This window comes from Gouania willdenowi, chromosome 13, assembly GCF_900634775.1.
Source record: "Gouania willdenowi chromosome 13, fGouWil2.1, whole genome shotgun sequence".
NCBI lineage: Eukaryota > Metazoa > Chordata > Actinopteri > Blenniiformes > Gobiesocidae > Gouania > Gouania willdenowi.
In genome coordinates this window covers 2,259,321-2,285,775 of record NC_041056.1, presented here as the reverse complement: position 1 = coordinate 2,285,775, position 26,455 = coordinate 2,259,321, and the positions used below count along the sequence as shown (strand labels likewise).

At 37.5% G+C, this 26,455-nt stretch overlaps 1 protein-coding gene across 3 annotated transcripts in view; it reads left to right on the top strand.

The window, feature by feature from the left end:
* LOC114474862 (leucine-rich repeat and fibronectin type III domain-containing protein 1-like protein) overlaps positions 1–26,455 on the top strand; it is a 122,207-nt gene that overhangs the window by 23,795 nt on the left and 71,957 nt on the right. The window contains exon 1 of one of the 3 annotated variants that reach the window (XM_028465432.1): positions 19,490–19,511. The exons of the other annotated variants lie outside the window; for them this stretch is intronic. The gene's annotated coding sequence lies outside the window, so the exon portion shown is untranslated. Of the gene's footprint in view, positions 1–19,489; positions 19,512–26,455 lie in introns of those variants that run through there. 3 annotated transcript variants of the gene reach the window in all.

Genomic DNA, 26,455 nt, shown 5'->3' with positions numbered 1-26,455 from the left:
ATCATATTTCATGATTATTTTTGCCAATTTAACCACATTCACTATTTATGCCCATTATTTACTAGTTTAAACTACTTTTTAACTTACATTACCCCAACCCCCACCAATTTTAACCAATTTCTGTGGTTTTTGACAGTAGCTGTGTTTCTATTACACTTTTTCTCAAAATAAAAGCAATATTTAAATTTTTTTGACAAAGTATAATTGCTCTTTGAACATGTTTCTGTTGACAGACTTCACCTTCTATGTAAATACCCACATGTTTATGGGCAATATCACACATTTTGTCTATATAATTTCTTCATAAAACGGCTAGGCTAATGTTATCTTTCACGTGATCTCAGTTTGTTCTTGTTCAGTTCATTTCTGCTGCATATTAATCTGAAATTAATGACAATATTTAACTATATTAACAGTATTAAAGATGTTCGGAATGATTCCAGGAAGTTTAACTGACTGTAATGAGTCTGAATAGAGAAAGACGAGGAAATGGAAATAATACTGAAACGTGTGAACTCTTAATTGGGAACATTTTGAAAGGTAAAATCTGAGTTTTTCTATATGAATTAGAGTACTTGTGTCAAACTCAAGGCCCGGGGGCCAAATTCGGCCCTTTAGACCATCCAATTTAGTCTGTAGGAGAAAGTTATAATGATAGAAAAAACATAAATTATTGTCTGAATAATTCAGTTGTAGGTATCTGAGCTCAGGTAGACAAATACACAAATTCAATGAAACTCCACAATATTTGGAGGATCACAATTTTCACACACTTCTATTAAATGACTGCAGACATTTTAAATCTGAAAATGTTCAAAGAACTTAATTTTCCTGAAATTATTTCACATAATTTTGCAAATTAAATAAAAATTGGTCACAAAATCAATGAAATTTAAAAGGGAAAATAATGCAGGGACTGATGTCTGTTATTGTTGGTGCCATATACATAACTGATTTATACGTTGTGGAAAGTACAGACTTTACCCAATTACGATCATACTACTTTGTATTTGGCCCCTGAACTACAATGAGTTTGACACCCCTGAGTATTACATATAATGTTAAATGAGCACTATGGGCTGCTGACAGTAAACATGTGAGCTAATCTTTCACAGAAACCTCCTGGCTGTGACTGTGAGTTGTTTGTCCTGTTAAAGGATCAATAGCAGCCGCTCCAGGTGCTGTTTATCTGTCTTTAATGAACCTATCAGGGCCTGAGATGCTCTCCGCTCTTAATGTGGAGCAGAGGAAGAAGCTTTTCTCAAGTCTTTAATCAGAGCTGAAGCTTTCACGCTTCAATAATGTGAAGAAACAGTTTTTAAAAACAACAACAGAGCAGACGTTAATGTTAGAGGCTGATGATGGTCCTCATCGTTCATCTGATGGAGCTAACGTAGCTAACAAGGAAAGACTGTTTAAATGTTACCAAAAACACACACACACAAAAAAAAAGTTCACAAATGGACTAAAAAATTACTCAAAACACACACAAAAACTCAGAGAACAACAACATAAACACACAAAAGGACTCCAAAATAAACAAAACAACAACAAAAACAAACAAAATCATGATAAAACACACAAAAGACAACAAAAACACACAAAACAACAACAAAAACACACAAATGGACTCGCAAAAGGACGAAAAAATACACAAAATGACCAAAACATATTCAAAACAACAACAAAAACTGAGAGAACAACAACATAAACCCACAAAAGCACTCACAAATATACAAAACAACAACAAAAACGTACAAAACGTCAACAAAAGTGTGCAAAAGGACGTAAAAAATAAACAAACCGACAACAGAAACAAACAAAGTAATGACAAAATACTCCAAAAACACACAAAATGTGCAAAAAGACTAAAAAATACACTAAATGACCAAAGAAATACACAAAACGACAACAAAAACGCACAAAAGGTCAAGTCACTGAATCGTTTCGTATTGAATCGTTCTAAATAAACATCAACCATGAATCGAATCGTTGCTAAATTAATCGTTACACACGTTGTGCAAATGTTTTTAAGACGTAAACACACAACGCTCACGCTACATAATCTCACCAAACTGCTTCATTGTGATCCATCCCACGAGTTTGGGTGGAATAAGTCGACGGCTTTGACTTCTAAAGCATAAAAAAAATAAAACAAACTGAATTTATCCCTTTTAGGTTTTTTCTGTATGATTTGAAAATGTTGAATTTGTCAGTAATTAAAGTAAATTTGTTAAAGCCGATAAAACGAGAACAAATTGTAATCGGGTTTACCATGAAATGGGATTTAGTGAAAACTGTCAACAGAAGATCAGTCTCTGCATAATTATGGTAATTACAGTAAGTGTAATCTACTCTGATCTAATTTTAATATCACACCTTCAGACCCAATAGTCACATGTAAACCTAATTATGATTGGATCGTTTACAGGGCAGCACTACATCATTCATTTAGTCATCGACAGATGAGATTATTCAACTTTACACATTATTTAGCTCCAGATCTCACATTTGTGACTTTTGAAAAAATAAAATTCCCACCAATTAGTTTATCCATTCCTTCATTTAACGTGTAAGGCACTGCTTTACTACTGGAATGATAAGAGGACATTTATGTATTTACCTCGTTATAATATGTATGTAGATCCCGGACGAGCCCCCATAATGTTTTTAATGAAAGAAGATGAAATCAAAGACTAGAAGTCACTGGTCAGATGCTTTTTGTTGTCATTTTCTGTCCTTTTCATAATTTTATGTGGACATTTGTGTCTTTCTGGTGATTTTCTGTAGTACTTTTTCTGTATTTGTTGTGTTTTTTTCCCCTTTTCGTTTTCATGTAATTTATAATGTATTTTGATTTATTTTGTGTATGATTTTGATTGTAATTTTTGTGTAACTTGGTTATTGATTTTGTTAGGGTTTGATGTCATGTTTGTTTGCTTTTGGAACACAAACTCACTTCTACGTTCCAACACAGACCTATTAAGGACTAAATGTAATCCGTGGGAGCAGTTTCACCTCAGGTAATATGAGTTGGAGAGCTAATAAAATCCATCTCCACGCAGCTTTATTATCTGCTCTGTGGTGCTGCTCCATTGTCTTTTACTGACATTTAAACCAACACATGCTCAGACATCACAGAATTAACCGTGGATTTCAAATCTCGGCCTTAAAGAAGCAGAACAACTTAAACAAACTCACACTCCTCGTCGTTCTTTGATTTAAGTTTGACTTTGAGTTGAAACGAGGCTCAGCAGTCTGAGGACGGGCGGTTGCCAGATTGGGAGGCTTTCCCTGTTTTAGGGACTTTACTGCTGTTAAACTTCCTGAGATCGTACCAAACATAATAAACTTAGTCCGTCTCATAGAGATATTCACTTTACATTGTCATCCCACATAGCCGTATTATTCAGTATTGTGAGACTTTGAACCAGATTATGAGTGAAATTTGACATATTTGTGCACTTGCTACACATTCAGGGGTGGATTCACTAAGATCTGAAATAAAGGGTGGTAAACCAGTTGTTTCCCTAAATCCTTTGGTGACTGAGTTTCTTCACCTGCTGCGAGGAATTCATTAAGATTGCAGCAATGATTAGTGCACGTGCAGAAGTGGTGCAGACTGCTCTATTTAAATCAGCGTTTTGTTATGTTGAACATGGAGCGTGAAGGAGTGCGTGGAAGTGAAAAAATACATTTGAAGCAGCAGAATTGGAGGTGTTAGTAGAGAAAAAATATGGATGAATTACTGCAAAGACAAAGATAAATAGATAGATAAAGACATAGATAAATAGATTCTCTATTCATCCCGCCTATGGGTAGAGTCTGACAGGTAGCGAGCTTATGTTTATAGTGCACTTTTTCTTGCCATATTGTTGCTCCTTTTAATGTATTTTTGCTACATTTCTCACATTTCTGACACTTCTACATCACGTTTCAATGCTTTTTCTACACACTTTTTCCACTTTCCAGACATGTTCAGCACTTATAAACCCTTTCCACCACTTTTTCACCTAATGTCACATATGTTGACTCATTATTGTCACTTTTAACCTCTTTTCACCATATTTCATGATTATTTTGTCAATTTAAGCACATTCATGATTTGTCATAGCCAAAATTTGCCAGTTTAAACTAATTGTTCCAATATTGACACTTTGGACCCTTTTTACCACTTTTTTAGTCACTCTTATTTGATATTTTTAACCAATCAAAAATGACAGAAAATTCACAAGATTACTTTAAAATTATGTGATAATCCAGTGACCTGTCCAGGGTGTACCCCTGCCCAGCGCCTAGTGTGGGCCGGAGATAGAAACCGGCAGACCCCTGTGGCCCTGAAATAGGACAAAGTGGGTCCGAAATTGGATGGATGGACTCAAAAATGCACAAAATGAGAATAAATGACACTAAAATCACACAAAACATGCAAATAAGCATAAAAAATGTACAAAAACACAACAAAAATTCACAACATAAAACCAAAACAACTGCAGACAAAACATCAACAAAAATACACGTCATGCTCATTATTTGCCAGTTTCAACTAATTGTTCCAATATTGACACTTATTAATAATAATAATAATACATATACACACTTTAAACCTTTTTTCCCATTTTTCCCTCTGTTTGTCCACTCTAATTTGCAACTTTTATATAGATGGCCCTGTCTCCACATGGGGTCCCCGCTCTCTGGGGCATTTATTTTGGGGGTGGGGGGCTGTAAAGGTTGAGAACCAGTGCATTAGTAACTGTAGTTAGTGATTTGTCATGTTGTTGTGGTATTTTAATTGACCTTTAAACATCTTACACACAGTGAGCGACTACTTTAGAACATCTGTCTACGTCTGTCTGCGCTAAAGCCAAACAAAGTGTTTCACACACTGGACGTAGTTGGATCGTAGGAAAACAAATGGATCGATCGATTAATGGATCAATTGTTTCACCCCCAGTGAGGTCATTAGAATGTTGTTTAAAAGCAAGAAAAAGTTTTTATGAGTTGGACTTGATTTAGAGCGAGGTGTGTGTGTGTGTGTGTGTGTGTGTGTGTGTGTGTGTGTGTGTGTGTGCGTGTGTGTGTGTGTGTGTGCGTGCGTGCGTGTGCGTGCGTGTGTTCTCACTCTCGCTGCAGTAAATCTTTACGTTTGTGTGTGTGTATGGCTCTCAGCGCTCTCACTCACCTGTGTTTCCTGAGGCTCGTGGAGACGTGTCCTGCTAATGCCACACGTTAGCTTCTCACGTTAGCTTCTGTGCTACGTGCACAACAAAGGAGACACTCTAAAGCCTTTGTTTACAGCCATTGATTTACCTTCAGTGAGGAAACATACGAGCTAACCACAGCGTGAAACAAACATCCTCCTGCTTTGTTCACGCTCATCAGTTACGTCTGAGCTAATGAGCCATGCTCGATAATTAGCTCAATAATTAGCATTCACTAACTTATCCACACATAGCCACATCTTTCTTCATTCTACAGACACGACAAGACATTTTAAATTAATGATAAAGTTGCCCCGCCCCTTTAGGCTTTGAACCTTCTCAGCCATCATGGCTATGTGCTAAGCTAACCCAAGCACGTGGATGTGGTCACTATTTGCTAAGCTAACCCAAATATGTGCAACTTGTCGCTATATTATAAGCTAACCCAAACATTTGGGATTGGCTGCTATGTGCTAAGCTAACCCAAACACGTAGGGCTAGTTGCTACGAGCTTAGCTAACCCAAACAAGAAGGATTAGCTGTTACATGTTGGACTGGTTGCTACATGCTAAGCAATCAAAACATGTGGGACTGGTTGTTACACGTTAAACTAACCAAACGTGGGATTGGTTGCTACATACTAAGCTAATCCAAACACATAGTACTAATCGCTACATGCTAAGCTAATCAAACATGTAGGAGTGGTCGCTACACGCTAAGCTAACCAAAACATGTAGGACTGATCGCTATATGCTAAGCTAACCAAACATGTAGGAGTGGTCACTACACGCTAAGCTAACCAAAACATGTAGGACTGATTGCTATGTGCTAAGCTAACCAAAACATGTGGCAGCGGTCGCTATATGCTAAGCTAACCCAAACATGTAACTGGTTGCTACATGTTAGACTAACCCAAACATGTGGACGTGGTCACTACCTGCTAAGCTAACCAAACATGTAGGACTAGTCGCTAAATGCTAAGCTAACCAAACATGTAGGACTAGTCACTAAATGCTAAGCTAACTAAACATGTAGGACTAGTCACTAAATGCTAAGCTAACTAAACATGTGTGACTTGTCGCTACTTGATAAACAAACCCAAAAATGCAGTGCTACTTGCTAAGCTAACTAAACATATGTGACCTGTCATTACATGCTAAGCTAACACAGACATTAAAACTGGCGTAGGACTGGTGGCTACATGCTAAGCTAACCTGGGTTTCAGGAAGTCATCTCAATAGAGAAAGATGTAACGGAAACACAATTGAGGACGTTGTGCTCAGGTTGTGATATTTGTGACTAACCGTGTGAGAGTGGTGCTGTAATGGAAACCAGTAGAAACAGTGGAATGTTCCTGGTTCTGTGATAAAGATAAAGAGTGAACGTAGTGTTCCGTCCTCTGAGGTTTTATTCTCTGCTGCTATCAGATGAACTCCAGCTTTTTATCTGTACGAGGCTCGACCCAAACATTTATCAGCTCTGACCCACACACACACACACACACACACACACACCTCGAGTGCTGAGTCAGCAGGATTATAACGCAGCATGTCTATTTGTGTGTAAATAAGAATTCCTGTTTTATCTAAACCTAATCCTGTTTACATTTTAAAATCAACTCTTGACTTTATTAAAACCTAACAGAGTGAAAAATGGGTTGCCAGGTTGGGTTGAGAGCGTCTAAAGCAGGAGTTTTAGGACAGTGGTTTTCAACTTGTGTGTGTGCGTGTGCTGTACGACCAAGCATTTATATCACAGTATTTTTTTTACAAAGCACAACTCGGTGTTAACCACATTTCTAATGATTTATAGCAGACATGGGAAACTGGTGGCCCTGGGGCCACATGGGGCTCTCTTTGTAATCTCACGCGGCCCCCAAAGTAAAGTATGAACCCACAAAGAAATACACAAAAAAAAAACACAAAATGACTCCAAAAATACACAAAACAACAATGACTACACACAAAATAAATAAAAAAAACACACAAAGAAGACAACAAAAACTCATAATTAGCAATAATAATATTTTCATTTGTAAAAAAAAACAAAACAAACAACATACAAATGCCAACAAACTCAGTGTTAAAGTGTTATATTAAAATTTCCTGCGATAAAATAAAAGATGTTTTTCTGTGCAAAAGTCACCATATCTGGCAACGCAGAGCAGTCAACTTTGTGTGTGAGATACTTCAGAAACACTCTGGAGAAGTGTGTGTATGTGTGTGTGTGTGTGTGTGTGTGTGTGTGTGTGTGCGTGTGCGTGCGTGCGTGCGTGCACATGTGTCTCCTTTCATTCCTCTTCAATCATTACTGTTACTGATGTCTCACCACTCTGTTCTTGGCATCAAAAATCCTCCTCTGTGTTGGAAATGTCCCCACACACGCGCGCACACACACACACACACACACACACACACACACACACACACACACACACACACACACACACACACACTCACTAGTGGCTGACTCTGTGGCAGTTTCAGAATGTCCACCCTAATTAATTATACTATAATTAATACTCCTCGTATTCTCCGAGGCCTGGGAATACTGGATTAAACTGGGCACACACACACACACACACACACCATGTACTACATTTGTTCTGTAGCTGATTTTGTGTATTTTTAATATCCATCCTTTTCACATGATCGTTTTGACAGAGATATAATAATAATAATCAATGACACCAACACAGCATAACGTGGATGGCTGTTCATCATAGGAATGGGATCCACACAAGGTTCCTGCTGCTTAACAGAAGGTTTTCCTTGCCGCCATGATGAATTCATGTTGGGTGTGGGATACATATGTATGTGTATATACGTATATATGCATATGTGTGTATCCATAAAATGAAGAGTCCGTCCTTAAGACTGCTCTACTGTAAAGTGTCTTGAGATACCATTGGTTATGATTTGGCGCTATACAAATAAAGATTGATTGATTGATTGATTGAAAAATCAAATGTATGTATGTGAGTCAGAGATACACACAGACCTACACACTGTAGCTACGTCTCTAAGAGCAGGGGTTCTTAACCTTGTGGTCAGGAACCCATTTGGGGTCGCCAGACAATGTGAGTGAGTCGCCAGATGCCTTCAAGAAACATTTTTCTGCAACTACACCAAACTTTTTATATTTTAATCTATTTTTATTACTTTTTCTTGCCATATTTTTGCTCCTTTTAATGTATTTTGCTACATTACTTCCATTTCTGACACTTCTACATCACATTTCAATGTATTTTCTGCACATTTTTTCTACTTTCCAGACATGTTCATCACTTATAAACCCTTTCCACCACTTTTCCACCTAATGTCACATATGTTTACCATTATTGTCACTTTTAACCTCTTTTCACCAAATTTCATGCTTATTTTTGTCAATTTAACCACATTCAACATTTGTCATGCCCATATATTGCCAGTTTAAATGAATTGTTCCAATATTGACACTTTGAACCCATTTCACCACTTTTTCCACCATTTTTGGTCACTTTTAACTAATTTTATTTGTGATTAAAGCAAGGATTTCCATCTTTAAGATGACTATAATAATAGTAAACTTCCTGAATAATCACATGTGTCTTATACAACACTCTACAATCAGTTCACTATTTACTCACCAGGTGGCGCTGCAGGCAGAGAAAGACAACACACACGAGATTGTACTATGCCTTCACAGCGTTATAAAAAAAAAAAACATCCAACTCATCCATCAAACAAGTCGGTATTCAAAGGGTTTTCACGTGAGATTAACATCCGCAGCGTCTCTCAGGTTCTCCAAATATGTTGAGTTTAGTTTTAGTTTCAAACTAGTTTCACAACTGGGTTTAGATCATTTTATACACACGTCTTGAATTTAAGACTTTTCTGTGTGTGTGTGCGTGTGCGTGTGCGTGTGTGTGTGTGTTCACCATGGAAAATATTTAGGCCAGTTTTTTTTTTTTATTAGAAGAGGAGCGACTAATCCCTGTTTTAGAGAGAAGGGAATAATCTGTCTGTGTGTGTGTGTGTGCATGTGTGTGTGTGTGCCCCTTTGTGGGGAACATGTTGAAAATACTCCCATTGTTCCTGGTCTGTTTCAGCCAGAACGTAAACCCACATAAAGAACAGATCTGAGCCAGGAGACAAAAACCAGGCTTTGATTCTAAAATCACAGAAAAACCAAAGCAACAGCAGAGTGCTGACTAACACTGATAATGAGATGCAGTGTGTGTGTGTGTGTGTGTGTGTGTGTGTGTGTGTGTGTGTGTGTGCGTGTGTGTTCCTGCAGCTCTTTGCAGTTTAAAGCTTTCATTACACATACTAATCCGGAAACATTGTCCTGACTTTAGGTTGGTTTTTTTATCCTCGTCGCTGCTCTTCCTGTATCTGATGATCTGAGAGTGACATCACACACCCAGGACCTGATGACCTACAGGTGTGTGTGTTTAAGTGTGTGTAAAAACGTGTGTTAACTGCACACGAGCACAAACACGTACAAATTATAGTTGCACGATACCCACGATACCCCGCGGTGCCAAATTGTAACGGTTTCAACTATACTAGAAATTCTACACAACGGTACTACTGTGGATTAGGATTCTACCAGTGCTAGTTTCCGCTACATAGAGGTTGCCTCTACTCACCACTCGGCTTCTCACTGCACAGTCTAAACTCACTGCATGCTACTTACTTGAAAACATACCAACATGGCAACCAAACTTTACAGCTACTGAATGATTGGCTGTTTGTAGGGCCCTATAAAATCTTCATTAACGGAATCGTGGACGGAATCGACCAATAAAAACGTTTAAACGCGGAAATGGACAAAATCGGCATTAAACGCCATCACTGTGGTGCAAAGAACGTTTTTATGGGGAATTGTTTCTGGGACTGCTTATTAGGTGGGTGCACCGCCCTCTCTCCTCCTGTCCTGGCTGCATTAAACTCATCTTAGATCACCACAAACAATGTCTAAAACAACACAAATCATCACTGACTCCTAACTACAGAATCTCCAGTGCACGTTAACTTTGCTGTGCCTGTAAAGCTCCGCCCGTGTTTCGTGTAGCGCAGCAGCGCTCCGTAAAAACGTGATCAGCTTTAATCACCTGCTCAGTGTTCGAACTGTTATGCCTGGTTAACTAAGTCTGTGTTGTCCAGTCTGCAGAGATTAAAGCATGGACCAGTTTCTCCTGATCTTTCTGAGAGAAATGAACAGAAACGAGAACAAACTGAGATTACGTTAGATTTGTCGTCCTCCCCTTAGCTACACATGCTAAAGCTAACATTAGCCTCGCAGTTTTACAGAGAAAAACTTGTAGGAAATGTGATATTGTCCCAAAAAGAAGTGTCGTAGAGATATTTATATAGAAGGTGAAGTTTGTCACATCGCCTCCTATTACAGCACATTTTGTGTAAGAATCTATATTTCTGTCTCTATGTCCAAATGGATTTGATTATTTCTGTCTGTTTTCCACAATCACTGAATATCTGCAGCCCTAGATTTTATTTAGCGTCACTTTTCTATGTTTTTGTTCTTTCTGTTTGAATTGTTAAATATGGAACGGTAAACATTGCATCTCTTCGGGGCGGTGTGTAGCTCAGTGGGTAGAGCGCCCGCCCCATGTATGGAGGCTGTAGTTCCTCACCTGCAGCGGGTCCAGGTTCGATTCCCGGCCTGGGACCCCTTCCTGCGTGTCATTCCCTGCTCTCTCTGACCCGCTTCCTGTCTAGCAACTGTCATATAAAGGCCACTAGAGCCAAAAAAATCCTTTAAAAAAAAAAAAAACATTGCATCTCTTCATACATCTCAACACGTGTTTGTATTAATTTAAATAGTTGTAATAAAAACAATAATAATAGCAATAATAATAATAATGATAAGATTTGATTTAAAAGCAATCTGAAACTCTAAAGTAAAGGAAGTGTTGAGTTGACTTCCTGCTGTAGACGTTAGCATTAGCGTCTCCTCCCACTCAGCGCTGAGTCATCACCACCTCATCGCCAAGTATCTCCTCTCATGAATATTCAAACATAGACATTTTCCAGCAGAGGAAACTCCTGATGCCTGGAGGACATTTTTACAGACTTCACGACTTCTCTACGTCGTAGCAATTTAAAACGGACGTTCTTCAGCCGCAGGAAATCACGACACTCAGTTTAGTCTCTACAGTTTGATAAAAGAATAATAATCTGCAGTTTATAGTCATTTATGTCCAATTTTAGCCTCAAACACACGTTGTGCTTTTAACCCAGATGGGAAATTACCCCAAAACATGAAGATGACCCCTAAAAAACCCACAAAACGACAACAAAAATATAGAAATGACCTTAAAATATTTAGTGAATTACCACAAACACAAAATGGCAACACAAATACACACAGATCCTTTGTGGTTTCCTGTGTTAATGCTCTCCGTTATTCTAGTGCTGACATGAAGGTTGATCATGTGACCTTCAGATCAGATACATTCACAAGTTTGTGGCCACGCTTTTTGAGAAAAACTACAAAAAGCAAAATAAAACGACATCAGAGAAAGAAGGCGGAGCTAAAGAACCAAGATGAAGGCGTTTGAATGGGATTTTTTGCTGATTTTTCCGTTTCCAAACATGAATTCTAGGTTTTCCGTCTTTTTTTTCCATGATTACAGGAAATGGGCGGAGCTAATATTTCACCTATTGCAGCTGTGTGTGTGTGTGTGTGTGTGTGTGTGTGTGTGTGTGTGTGTGTGTGTGTGTGTGTGTGTGTGTGTGTGTGTGTGTGTGTGTGTGTGTGTGTGTGTGTGTGTGTGTGTGTGTGTGTGTGTGTGTTTCTGTGTTCTACGTGAACATTATGTAGGTTAATGTGTACATTAGATTTCTCCTCTAATCCTCTGAGTGATATTAAACATAGATTTATTAACATGATCTCAGCGTCTCTGACTGTTTCACCTCTGTGTGACCTCATCACTGAGCCGTCCAATCCCCTTCATCCTCACGCCCTCTGCCCTCTGACCTGAGCACAGATTAATACTGCGTCTCACATCCTTGTTATCCTCCCAGCAGCAGCTCCTCTGTTCTCATTGTCACTGAGACGAGTCACATGACTTCAGACGAGACTAAAAATAAAAGTGAGAAGATTTTCAATTATCAACATGGCTGAAGGTGAGATTTCTGCTCAGCAGGATGTGATTAGCATTCAGGATCAACTGAGAGAATCAGTGTGAGTGTGGGAACGTCTCCTCACTGAGTGTGAACAGGAAACAGGAAGTCTCTCTGATGTTCACGGGGTCACCTACAGCTGTGTGGTCTCCTTCTGCTGCTCTGTGTCTCTGTGCACTACTGAGTGTCACAGCAGCTTCATAGATCTACAAATATAGACCTCACCATCTCAGTAATCAGCCTGTGCTGGGCCCAGAACGGCGGCCATCTTACTACAGACTACAATCAGCTACAAAGCACACAAAACAACAACAAAAATACACAAATGACCCCCAAAACACTAGAGATAACCCCTAAAAATACACAAAACAACAAAAATACACAAATGACCCCCAAAACACTAGAGATGACCCCTAAAAATACACAAAACAACAACAAAAATACACAAATGACCCCCAAAACACTAGAGATGACCCCTAAAAATACACAAAACAACGAAAATACACAAATGACCCCCAAAACACTAGAGATGATCCCTAAAAATACACAAAACAACAACAAAAATACACAAATGACCCCCAAAACACTAGAGATGACCCCTAAAAATACACAAAACAACGAAAATACACAAATAACCCCCAAAACACTAGAGATGACCCCTAAAAATACACAAAACAACGAAAATACACAAATGACCCCCAAAACACTAGAGATGATCCCTAAAAATACACAAAACAACAACAAAAATACACAAATGACCCCCAAAACACTAGAGATGACCCCTAAAAATACACAAAACAACAACAAAAAGACACAAAATGACCCCCAAAACACTAGAGATGACCCCTAGAAATACACAAAACAACGAAAATACACAAATGACCCCCAAAACACTAGAGATGACCCCTAGAAATACACAAAACAACGAAAATACACAAAGGACCCCCAAAACACTAGAGATGACCCCTAAAAATACACAAAACAACGAAAATACACAAATGACCCCCAAAACACTAGAGATGATCCCTAAAAATACACAAAACAACAACAAAAATACACAAATGACCCCCAAAACACTAGAGATGACCCCTAAAAATACACAAAACAACAACAAAAAGACACAAAATGACCCCCAAAACACTAGAGATGACCCCTAGAAATACACAAAACAACGAAAATACACAAATGACCCCCAAAACACTAGAGATGACCCCTAGAAATACACAAAACAACGAAAATACACAAAGGACCCCCAAAACACTAGAGATGACCCCTAAAAATACACAAAACAACGAAAATACGCAAAGGACCCCTAAAACTAATAAATCTCACAAACTAAACACACAAAAATTCACTCAACCGAAAAACACACGACAGAAAAAATTTACAAAATGACGACAAAAATAACAAAAAACACACTTTACGCTGTAGCTGTAACCAGAGCACAACCGTGAGGTATCACTGACGTGTTAATGACAGCAAATGTTAAATATATCAATGTTTAAATATATAAATACAGTAATTTAACCTTTTCTCTGAATATTAGGAAACGATCCTTCTAATATCTATAATCTCAACAACACTCTGATACCACTGAGCCACTAACGGCTAATTAACGCTAATCACGTCCTCAACTAAGCTAGCACTACTTTAAATACTGTATGTGCTTCAGCACTGTTAGCCGTTAGCATTCAGATATATTTGTGCTCACAAGTTGATTTCATTTTTAAAATTGTGCATTGTACTGCCCCTTGTGGGAAGAGTTATTTACGTTTTGAGTTTCTTGTGTTTTTGTCCACATAGAGCTTCCGTAGTTCAGTCATGCTGCTAACAGTCTTACAGCAAGTAACACTTCACAGTGTTTAAGCCTGTAACATCCCATTTTGGCTCTACAAAAATATCTGTCTGTAAGTATTTGAATGATAGTAATCTTAGCTTCTATTAGATGCCAACATTAGTCATTTTAGCATGTTTACAGTTCATAATTTGTAAGAAAATATTCGGCGCTAATACCGTTAGCATCCCTATGGCAGTTTCCATGTAAATTAGCATTGTGCTAATCGCTTGTTAATGCTGCTGTTTTTTGAGGGTTTTTGTTAATTCTAAGCTACTTATTTTATGTTGCAATGTATATTTGCCCATTAAGATTGTAATATGTATTCTCTTTGTTTCTGTATGTTACAGTTTTACAGTCTATCCAGTAAAACACACCAAAACAGCAAGACGCTTCCTGGTCCTTTATTGGAAACTGTTCACTATCTGTAAAGCTAGTTCACACACACTAGTACAGGCAGAATATGCGTATTGTGTAAGAAAATGTTATTTTAAAATTGAATTCTGACTGAAACAAAACAAACGTCAAAAACACTTTCGTTAAATAAAGTGAATTACTGCCACCTTCTGGACTGGAGGTTAGAATGATCACGACGTTCATATTAGCATTAAAATAATGAGAATAATGAGCATTAAAACAGTTTTTTCTGCTCATTTTGTGTTTGTTTGTGTTTGAGTCCTGCTGTCTAGTTTTGTTGTATATTTCTTTGTCATTCTGTCTTTTTGTTGTTGTTTTGTAAATGTTATGAGTCATTTTTGTTCCATTGTTTCTGTTATTTTTCATTGAATCTGACGTCTTGTGTTTTTTCACTAAAGTTTTGTATTTTTGTTTTCCTTTAGCGCAATGTTTACTATATTTTTTTGTGTGTTTGCTTTGAGTAATTTTGATGTTTTGTTTGTCACTTTGTCTTTCAGGGTCATTTTTCTTCTACTTTTTAAAAATGTCTTCTGTGTTTGAGTAAATCTGTTGTTTTATGTTTTTATGATAGTTTTGTGCTTTGGTTTTCTATTTGCAAAGTGTGTGTGTGTGTGTGTGTGTGTGTGTGTGTGTGTGTGTGTGCGTGTGTGTGTGACATCTTTAATATGTTAATGTTAAATCCTCGTTTCATCTTCAGAATTATGGTTTAACGTGTCTTGAAACGTCGTGTTCGTGCTTTTAAAATAACATTTTCAAAGCGAGTCGAGGAGAACGAGAACAACAGCTCATGTCAGATATAATTGTGCAAATGCCTGTTATAACACAACGTGTGTGTTTGTGCGTGTGTGTGCGAGAGTGTGTGTGTGTGTGTGTAAATCTAAGCATTCCTGAGGAGGAGCTTCTGTTCTCAACCTTGAATAATTAAAGGCTATTTATATACGGCGAGGAATGATGTAAACATCTATTTTTTTTCCCACGCGCACACACATACTGTACACACACACACAAACATGGGTTCATAACTGTATTGTTTTCAGAGTCATGATGCTGTGAACACAGATGCCTGGAGACGATATAAATAGGAAGTAGGCACGCAACGAGTACATCACACACACACACACACACACACACACACACACTGATCTGCTCTAAATGTATTAGCAGCAGTGTTGATGTGCCATAATATCACTAAGTGCTGTGACACTGATAATCCTGTCAGAGGGTTTACATGTTCAGACTGTGACTTTAGCTAAACTCCTCCCATTGCTGCCTTTTGTTCACAACCTGTATCTGTTCTAACGCTAACATTAATGAAGTAAAGATGGTGCTGTGTGTGTGTGTGTGCGTGTGTGTGTGTGTGCGTGTGCGTGCGTGTGTGCGTGTGCGTGCGTGTGTGTGTGTGTGTGTGTGTGCGCGTGCGTGTGTGCTGATAGTTTCTAGAGGCGATGGTGATACCGATTTTTTTCCCATCAGCCTTAGCTGATGACCGATACAGACTGCGGATTTTCTTGAGCCGATATTTGGAGCGATACTACTTTTGCTGCCTAAATTTACATCATAAAAATTACACAATGATGATAACAAATGGTACAAGTCTCAATTTTTTTTAAAAAGGAACATTTATTGAAATGAACAATGGTGAAGTAGAACGACACCAAGTAAAAACTATTTAACAAATAATAAAAACAGGTGATGTAGAACAAGAACAAGTAAAAAATAGAGTGAGACATCTCATAAAATATTATGAGAGAACTGTTCGTCCTTGTCCTGAAAATAGCTTTGACAAAAGTTGGCCTGACTGAAGATATATTTTATTAACAGGATTATTGAGTATAAATATATATAATTATAACATTAAACACAAAAAGAAACCATGAATAATAGTCCATTCCAACACAACCCCAGAACAGAAATTAACAGAAGAAAATAACGTGATGTCAGATTAAGCAACAAACTGTTGAAGTTTCTGTTCTAATTTATATCAACAGGAATAAATATTCAAACAAGTAGTAAACTGTTTCTCAAAGTTTTAAAAACTTCTTCTCAGCGCAGCGCTGAGTGAGAAGCAGAGAGAGAAACACACTCACACACACGCCAAACCTCCAGCCAGCTGCTCGTTAAATACAAGTGCGACACAACACGTGGACCCACGGAACAACAGCTAAGTTCAACAGTTAAAAGATGCTTTGAAAGTTTAAAACTTGCCGTTGGGGTTGAAGAGCTTCATTCACGCTCTGCTAGTGGGGGGAGGGGCTCTGCAGCCTCTGTATCCAGCAGCCATGTGTCATGGCCATGTTTTTTGTGTATCGGCCGATGCCAATACACATAAAACATGCAAAAATCGGTCGATACAATCGGCCTCCCGATGAATCGGTCGATCAATAGTGCTGATCCTTCACAGTAGTAACACACACTCATAAAAATCATGTTTTAAAATGTAATGTGTGAAGTTTACTCATCTATTCAATAAACCATGTTACATCATGGAGGACTTGGTTTGTAAGGAAACATGAACAGTAGCACTAACTGTAGAGTGGACAATAGACTGTAACTAACTGCATATCAATACGTAGGTAGACATTAGGGATGTTGCTAACGGCTATTATCCTTGTCGACTCCGTCTATTACGCAAGTTTTTCTAAAACAGTTTCAAATTAAGCACAAAAATAATATACAAGGTCAAAACACTGTCTTTAATGATATTGTGCGTATTTAATATTTATCTAAAATCATCATCTGCATTACTAGATATTAGTTGAAATACTAGTGAGATGTTCACATTGTGAGATACGAGCAGCTGAACATCAAAGTATCTCCTCAGGATGAATCAAAGGAAACAACAGAGTCATCTCTCTATAGATCAACTAATCTGGGCCCTGACATCATAACATCAATACCCAACATAGAAGAGAAGCTAACGTTAGCATGCTAACTGTGATCAGCCTGTGTGCTGACGGTTGCCCAGTGGAGATTTAGCCTTAACATTTGTTTAACTTTGTCACTCCTCAGCGTAACGTTATTACAAAATGATCAAGTTTTAATAGTTTTAATTAATCCCACAGCAACCATACGTGCTGACCACGGGAACGCGTTCTTACCTGTTCACGCTCCAGCTCTGCCTCCCGTTCCACGTCTACCTCCCGCTGTTCGTCTTCCTACATCATTAGATTGAGTGACCGACGCAAATATTTTTTCTGTGTTTACATTTGGGCTTCTGGGAAATGCATCGCGTTGCCATGTTTAGTGAATAAACCCATGAAACACAGCGGTAACGTTGTGTAATCCATTGATTTTAACAGTTTAAGTGTAATTCGATTACCAACTATTTAAACTGTAACTGTAACAGATTGCAGTTACTCATGATTTGTAATCTGATTACTTAATGTGGTTACATGTAATCTGTTACTCCACAACACTGTGAAGAGGTTTCATCTCTGTCTGTTTTTAAATCTTTTTACTTTGACATATGGATTTTATTGCATTGATTTAATGTGCACTGTTATTTTATATAGTTTTATTCTTTGTACAGCACTTTGTTTTTAAAGTGCTTTATAAATAAAGTTGGATTGGATCTTTTCTTTAACTTTATTGAGTCATTCTTTGAGTTCTTTAGATTTTATTGAAGGTGAGTTTTAATGTTGTCATGGAAACGCTGTCTGTGGCTAATGAAGGCAAACAAAGAGCTGATTGGACGGAGCGTGAGGTTTAAAATGAGTCATTGATTTCACTGTCAGCGTGTGGTCGTTCTGCTGAGTCATTGTTAGTGTGAACAGAACCAGACGTACCTGAAGGTCTTCATCACATCTCAGGCTCTTTGTTCTGCTCACATTAAAGTTAAAGTTTGTTTCTGAGGAACAAACTTCGTTATCAGGTCGGATGGTTGTTATTATTTTATTATGTTTTCATTTCTCCTCACTTGTTTTAAAACTCATGATGAAATGTGCGAGATGGTCAGCTTTTATCACAGGGGGCGGGGCCAAAAACATGTAATTGTATACATTCATGTCAGCATTAGAATAACAACCAATCAGATCATTAACACAGGAAACAACAAAGGAACTGTGTTTTTGTTCTCATTTTGTATATTTTTGATGTTTTGTGTCTTTGGAGTCATTTTTGTTTGTTTTGTTGTCCGTTTGTGTAGTTTTCTGTTATTTTTGCCTTTTTGTGTATATTTTCTTCTTACTTTGTGCATTTTTTTTAATGTTTAGTGCATTTTTGGAGTAATTTTTGTTAGCTTTGTGCATTTTTCTCTTGTTTTATAATGTTTTTTTATGTTACTTCATTTTTTTTTTTCCTGTTTCCCCTCTTATTTTGTGCAGTTTTTTATGTTTAATGTCTTTTGTTGTCATTTGCTCGTTTTTTTTTCCTTGTTTTTAAGGAGGTTTTTTTATGTCATTTTGTGTATCTTTTCCTCTTATCTTGTGTGTGTGGTGTTTTTAGAGTGATTTTTGTGTTAGTTAGTTAGTGTCACTTTGTGTTTGATTGTAAAATGAATAGAAGTTCCTGTTGTACTCTAGTGTGTGTTACGGTGGTTGTGTGCGTTGTGTACTTTCCTTTCCCTCTGTCTTCTTCTCTTTCTTCTCCTGGGGACACTTCTCTCACATTGAGCTGACCTTTGCGTTCCCGTCGGCTCCTCCGTGCGCACCAGGAAGTCCTGCTCTGAGTCTAAATAAAGAGCTGAACTTTATTTTGTTTGTGACAGTGAAACAAAGTGAAATATTGGAGCGTTTCTCAGGTTTTGTCACTTTGGTTTAAATATGAAGCCATAAAGCCGCGTAATGTTTTTTCTACTTCCTCCTCAGGCTTTCACTGCTGCTCCTGTTTCACCAACTTTCCAAATGTAGCGCTGACGCACGTCATTAGTAACCGTGAGAAAGTCCTGCCATCAGAGCTGTAAGCCAATGCCTCCTCCGCCGCTCTGCAAAGGTCAGGCTTTCACTCTCTTCACAAATAAGAAAACGCAACCAAAAAATATACAACACAAGTAAAAAACTAGGCTAGACCTGTATTCACAAGGCAAATATGTATTTGCAATTGAAAATGAGCAAAAATCTAGATTTGTTTATTGTTTTTACTCATGAAATTGAAAGTAATAATGCAGGAAAAACAGAACACTGACTTTGACCTTAATATGACCTTGAGCAAAGTCAAGGTCAAACATTGAAAGGAAATGTTGTCCATGGTACCAGTTTGAGCACTGGATCTCAATTTGTGGCCAAGTTATAGAGAAAAAGTCGTTTTTTTTTGTTTTCGCTGAGCTTCGTTGTCCTGAGAACGTTGAGGTCTCACTTTGTTCACTTTTATGAGGAGTTCTTGACCTTAGATATGACCTTGAGTGAAGGTCAAGGTCACAATTTGGAAGGAAATGTTCAATGGTACCAGTGGCCAAGTTGTAGGAAAAAAAGTATTGTTATTTTTTTTTTTGCGACGTCATGAACTTTGACCCCTACTGATCTTTTTACTGTAGGTCGTACAGCTTTGGTCCAATAAAATAAAATATTCCTCTTGAGATGATTTTTTATAAATGTAAGCATCAAACTGTACGATAAATATTTGTAGAGATATGGAACATGGCACATCCATGACATTGCCCCTATGAGATGACATACGTGTCTGTAGTAGGGTTGTAACTACACCAAACTCACCATATTTTAGCCTATTTGCTCCTTTTAATACATTTTTGCTTCATTTCTCCCATTTCTGACACTTCTACATCACATTTCAATGTATTTTCTGCACATTTTTTCCACTTTTCAGACATTTTCTGTATTTAAACCCTTTCCACCACTTTTCCACCTAATGTCACATATGTTGACCCATTATTGTCACTTTTAACCTCTTTTGAGCATATTTCATGCTTATTTTTGCCAATAGTTTAAATCAGTTGTTCCTACTTTATAAATTGCGTTAACCCCTCCCCATTTCTGCCACTTTTAAGCCAATATTGACACTTTTTACCACTTTTTCTCTCCGTTTTTTGCCACTCTCATCTGCAACTTTTAACTAATGCAAAACACATAGAGACAGAAAAACACACAACATGACTTTAAAATACATAGAATACAAAAATACACAAAGTTAAAAAAGAACAAAAATAAAAAAGACTAAATGACTCCATAATAGACAAAATAACAACAAAAATACTGAAATCACCAAAGAAAACTTTTGTTCTTTCATCTGCAACTACACCAAACTTGCCATATTTTAACTTAGTTTTGTCACTTTTCTCCTTTTAATGTATGTTTGCTACAATTACTCCCATTTCTGACACTTATTCATCACATTTCAATGTCTTTTATGTACATTTTTTCCACACTATGTGACCCATTATTGTCACTTTTAACCTCTTTTCACCATATTTCATGCTTATTCTTTGCCAATTTAACCACATTCACCATTTGTCATGTCCATTATTATCCAGTTTAAACTAATTGTTCTAATATTGAAACTTTGAACCTTTTTCACCACTTTTTCTGTCTGTTTTTATCCACTCTAATTTGCAACTTTTAACCCATTTCTGTGGTTTTTAAAATCCCATTTACCACCTTTTCCTCAGGCTCCACTTTTATTATTCATAGAAAGTATTTCTCATTAAAAACACAGATATATCTGTGTGTGTGTGTGTGTGGTGTGTGGTGTGTGTGTGTGTGTGTGTGTGGTGGTGTGTGTGTGTGTGTGTGTGTAAACAGTTTGGAGCCACAATCAGATTGAGGCCAAGCAGCTCCTTCAGATCACTGCTCTCTCTGCTCTGCACCTACACACATCTGATCCACCTCCGCCCCAGGACACACACACACACACACACACACACACACACACACACACACACACACTGGCGTGTGCAGAGGACTGGGCAGAAGAAGCATTTGTGATTTACTGCTGATTAAAACGGAGAGGAGAAGAAATCACACTTCATCTGACACACACACACACACATATTGACTCATAGACGCACACACACTCTCTCCTGTCACTCTGTGTATAAAGTGTGAGCAAATGAGTGACATTAAACTATATCTGAGAGGCAGGAAACTGTCCAATGTGGCAACTTTGACCCTGATTTGGATCTGGCAACCTCTGCTCTTCTTTTGCACACCTGCAACAAACCCAAAAACTAACCATGTTCACTGTGCATGAAGGAGGATGTTTGTGTGTGGAAGCTGGATCTGGCAACACAGCGCAGATATATGTGATATAGATCTATATGTCACACAAAGTGACTCTAAACACACAAAAGCACAGAAAAATACACAAAATGACAAAAAAAAAAACAATTTTTTTTTAAAACACAAAAATACAAAAGTACACAAAATGGGATTAAAAAAATATACAAATGACAGCAAATATACACAAAATCACAACATTTACACTCACAACATCAAAAATATACACAAAATAGAACAATGCAGTAGAACAATGCACAAAACGGCACAATTACACAAAATCACACAAAACTAAAGAAAATTACAACAAAAATAAAATAAATTACTTCAAAGCAAAGCAAAACAACAAAAGACACAAATGACTAATTTTACAGAAAAAAAAACTACAAAAATAGACAAAATGACAGAAAAATATACAAAATGGCAACAAGAGAACAGAAAAAGCAACATAAACACACAAAATAACAAAAATACAAGACATTACTCCAAAAATGATGATTTTTTCACAAAACAAAATAAAAAAACAAATGACAAACATATGCAAAATGACAACAATGATAAATGTTACAGAAATACACAGAATGAGAGGAAAATATATAAAACACAACATAAAGATGCAAAACAACCACACACATACATAATGTGTGTTAATGCTCTGATTGGTCATTATTATTGTATTGTTGATCACGTGACCCTCAGATCAGATACAAGCACATGTTTGTAGCCCCGCCCCCTTTCTCTTGTGGAAGAATCAATAAAAGCTACAACAGTAAAACTGAACTCCTATTTTTTCCCATGGGCTAAACATCTACGATGTCTCTCTAGTTTATGACACCAAAGCCTCTAATTTTGGGCTCTGGCGTTCTTCCCGCTTGTCATCCGAGTGCGGATCATGGCGGCGGTGGTGAATCCTCGTGGAGGTTAATGAGCCGCGGTGGCACGTAGCTGCAGTGACAGGATGATAATAGTAATGAGTCACAGTCGTGCTCCTCTGTCATATCACACAGGACTTTAAAGGGATTTATTTACCCTTTTCCCACCACACCAACAACAGTACAGTCTCTGACAAACACAGGCACAGTGCTTCTTATCTGCTCACACCCCTCAAACACACGGGCAAAAAACACAAAACACCAAAGACACACTAGAATACTACAAAACTACAACAGATTACAGAAAATACACAAAAGGACCACCAAAATATGCCTAAAATATCACTGAAGAATACACTAGAATACACAAAAACACACTAGAATATGACAAAACCACAAAATATTACAGAAAAATATACAAAAGGACCACCAAAATACACACAAAACATTAAAATACTGAAAAAACACAAAATATTGAATAAAAATACACAAAACAAAAATAAAACTGAAAATGATAACAATAGGACTCCAAAAATACACACAGAAAATTTAGAGAAAAATTACAAAATGACAACAAAAAATAAGAATGTGTACACCAAAAAATATACAAAAAACTCTAAATAATACTATAGAAAAATATCCAAAAACTCTAAATAATACTAGAAAAATATACAAAAACTCTAAATAATACTATAGTTCCTACAGTTCCTTTGTTGTTTCCTGTGTTAATGCTCAGATTGGTCATTATTCTAATGCTGACATGAATGTTGATCATGTGACCCTCATATCAGAGACAATCACATGTTTGTGGCTCCGCCCTTTTTACTAAAAAAAAAAAACAGACAGGACAAATTTGATGATTCATTTAATTAAAGCGTCGTTAAAATCCTGCATCGTTTACATTTGAGCTGCAAACAGGAAGTGAGTCATTTTCCAAAGTTTGAAAAAAACGTGAAACTTTTCTACACGTTTATTTATGGTCAGAAAAACATGCGTCGAGATCAGAGTGAATGTGAGACGATGATGATGTGCAGTTTGTGTTGAAGTGAATGCTGACGCAGCACTTTGGGGGCGTGTATTGTGTGTGTGTGTGTGTGTGTTAATGCATTGTTTACTCAGCACTTCTCTTGTTTACTCGTTCACTTCCAGTTCAAACTAAACGCCATCATCAGCACAAAAACTTTATCTGTGTGTTATTGCCCCAAACTGACACACACACACACACACACACACACACACACACACACACACACACACACACACACACACACACAGCCTATTAGCTTTGGATTCATTTCATCATCAAAGGCCACTGAAGCCGCTGCTGTTTCTTCCCGCCACTGAACAACAGTACAGTTTCTCTGCTTTGATTCACATAGAGGACACATCTGTAGGTGATGATGATGTCACACACACACACACACACACACAACTGCACAAGCTACACAAGCAACAAAAACACGCAAAATGATGAGAATAACTCACAAATGACAACAAACATATGCAGAATTATGAGAAAAATACACAAAATGAGAGAATATACAAAATGATTCACAAAAGCACGCTAAATGACAACCACAACACACAAACAACAACAAAAAATACGCAAAATGTCTATAAAACACACAAAATGACAGACGGTGCACCAAATGAGTCTAGTAAAAACACAAACAACAAAAGTAGGCATAATTATGATTTAAAAAGTCATTTTCTGTATTCTTACATCAGAAAATGCAGGGTTTTTTCTTTTTGCGTATTTTGCAGTAATTTGTGTGTTTTTTGGAGTCATTTTGTGTTTATTTTGAGTGATAAACTACTCGGTCATGATGTTGAAACCTTTTTAAGCAAAAGTTAAAAATGTTTTTGTTAATTTTAATCATTTGAAGCCACTAAAGGGTCTTTAACTGGTATTTATTTAAATTATTTTTGATGTGTTTTTTATTTTATTCATTGTTTTAGACGAGAACAAATCCATGATTTACGTTTCCAGTTAGTGTTTGAGTTGAGTCGTTTGAACTTGTCTTATATTTTGAAAGAAACATGGATTTATGTTTTAAAAACTGGTATGTTTTTATTATTGGTTATTTAAAAGTGAAAGCCTGTGAATGTTTGATGTGTCACCAGTTGTAACAATGACCAGTAGAAGTGAAACACCATGAGGTGTAGAGATGTTTGAAGGTCACAGAGGTGACGCTCGTGTGTGTGTGTGTGTGTGTGGTGTGTGTGTGTGTTGTGTGTGTGTGTGTGGTGTGTGTGTGTGTGTGTGTGTGTGTGTGTGTTGTGTGTGTTGTGTGTGGTGTGTGTGTGTGTGTGTGTGTGTGTGTGCGTACTAGCAGAACAAATGTTTTGCCAATCATTTGGGCAAATGATCGGGCCCTTTAAACCCAAATAATGAAGCTCATGATAACATCATTTTACAACATACACATGCCCACAACAGTGGGGCTTACATGCTTTGACACCACACAGAGTGACTATGTCATTTTGAAGTCCATCACACGGACATGAAGTATAACAAAACATTAGGATGGTCACTAACACAAATTCAAAGCAGTTCAGCACCACGGATAGTGACCACATCATTCTGACACCCACTTTAACCATTTCAACTCAGAGCCTGTATTAGTAGATATAAAGTTTAGTAAAACTAACACAGTGACCCACATGTTCACAAACACTATTTAATATGAAGTACTATAGACCTACTCACCACTATTTGAAGGACATACGACGAGCCTGACGCTCTGTGAACTCATCCACGATGCTCTGTATGTCCGTTTCCGTTGTTCTCTGATTCTCTATGGACAACATGGTGAGTCCACTCAGTCTCTCCTGTCCCACTGTGCTCCTCAACTGCTTTTTAATGAGTTTTAACTTGGAGAATGAGCGGGTCAACCTATTGACCCATTTTAATGTGGACAAACATGAGACACGTGACTGACGTGCACGTGTATACTCGGTGCAGAAACCATGTTTACACAATGTGATGCTTGAAAAACTGAAAAATGACAATGAATGAACTGCTGTTAAAACTCATAAATAGTTGGTAATTTGTAGAAAGTTTGTCATCTGAGGACGTTGTCGTTTATTTAAGATAACTCACTTTAAATACAGGTGAACGATTGTGGGATCCATGCAGCATTCCTGAAAACGAGCGATCATCAGATGTGTGCTCCTGGTCCGATGTTCAATGGCCAGACATTTATACATATCTGATAGAAAAACCCAGTGTATAAACAAGAGAAAACCTAAAAACATTTAGTCTCTAGATGATTATAACCAGTGTCAGCTTCATGGGGGGCATTTGCGGGTTTTGCCCCCCCTGCTGACCTGCTGTGCCCCCCCCCACCCCACTCTTCACACGCTACAGGGGGAGTTTTTTCAGGATCAGATCCAGATCCTGGTGATGGATCCACTCTGAACACCTCCACTTAAACTAAAACTTCTCCAATTCGGCTTTATGTGCTGCACACACACACACACACACACACCCACACACACACACACACACACACACACACACACACACACACACACACACACACGTTTCCATACATATAAATGTATGCTAATGCTAATATGTGTATTTAACACATGTCCTCCTTAATGTGTGTTTTAGCTTCCAACAAACAGCATGTGTGGAGTGAAAGAATAATGTCATGTAAAGCGCTTTGAGTCACCAGAATAAGGTGCTATATAAATCCAAATGTATTATTATTATATATTATTATTATTATTATTATTGTAGACAGATAGATTGTCCCAGTGTCATTTTGTGTGTTCCTCAAATGAAATACACAATGACAGAAAAACAATAACAAAATAATAAGGCTGG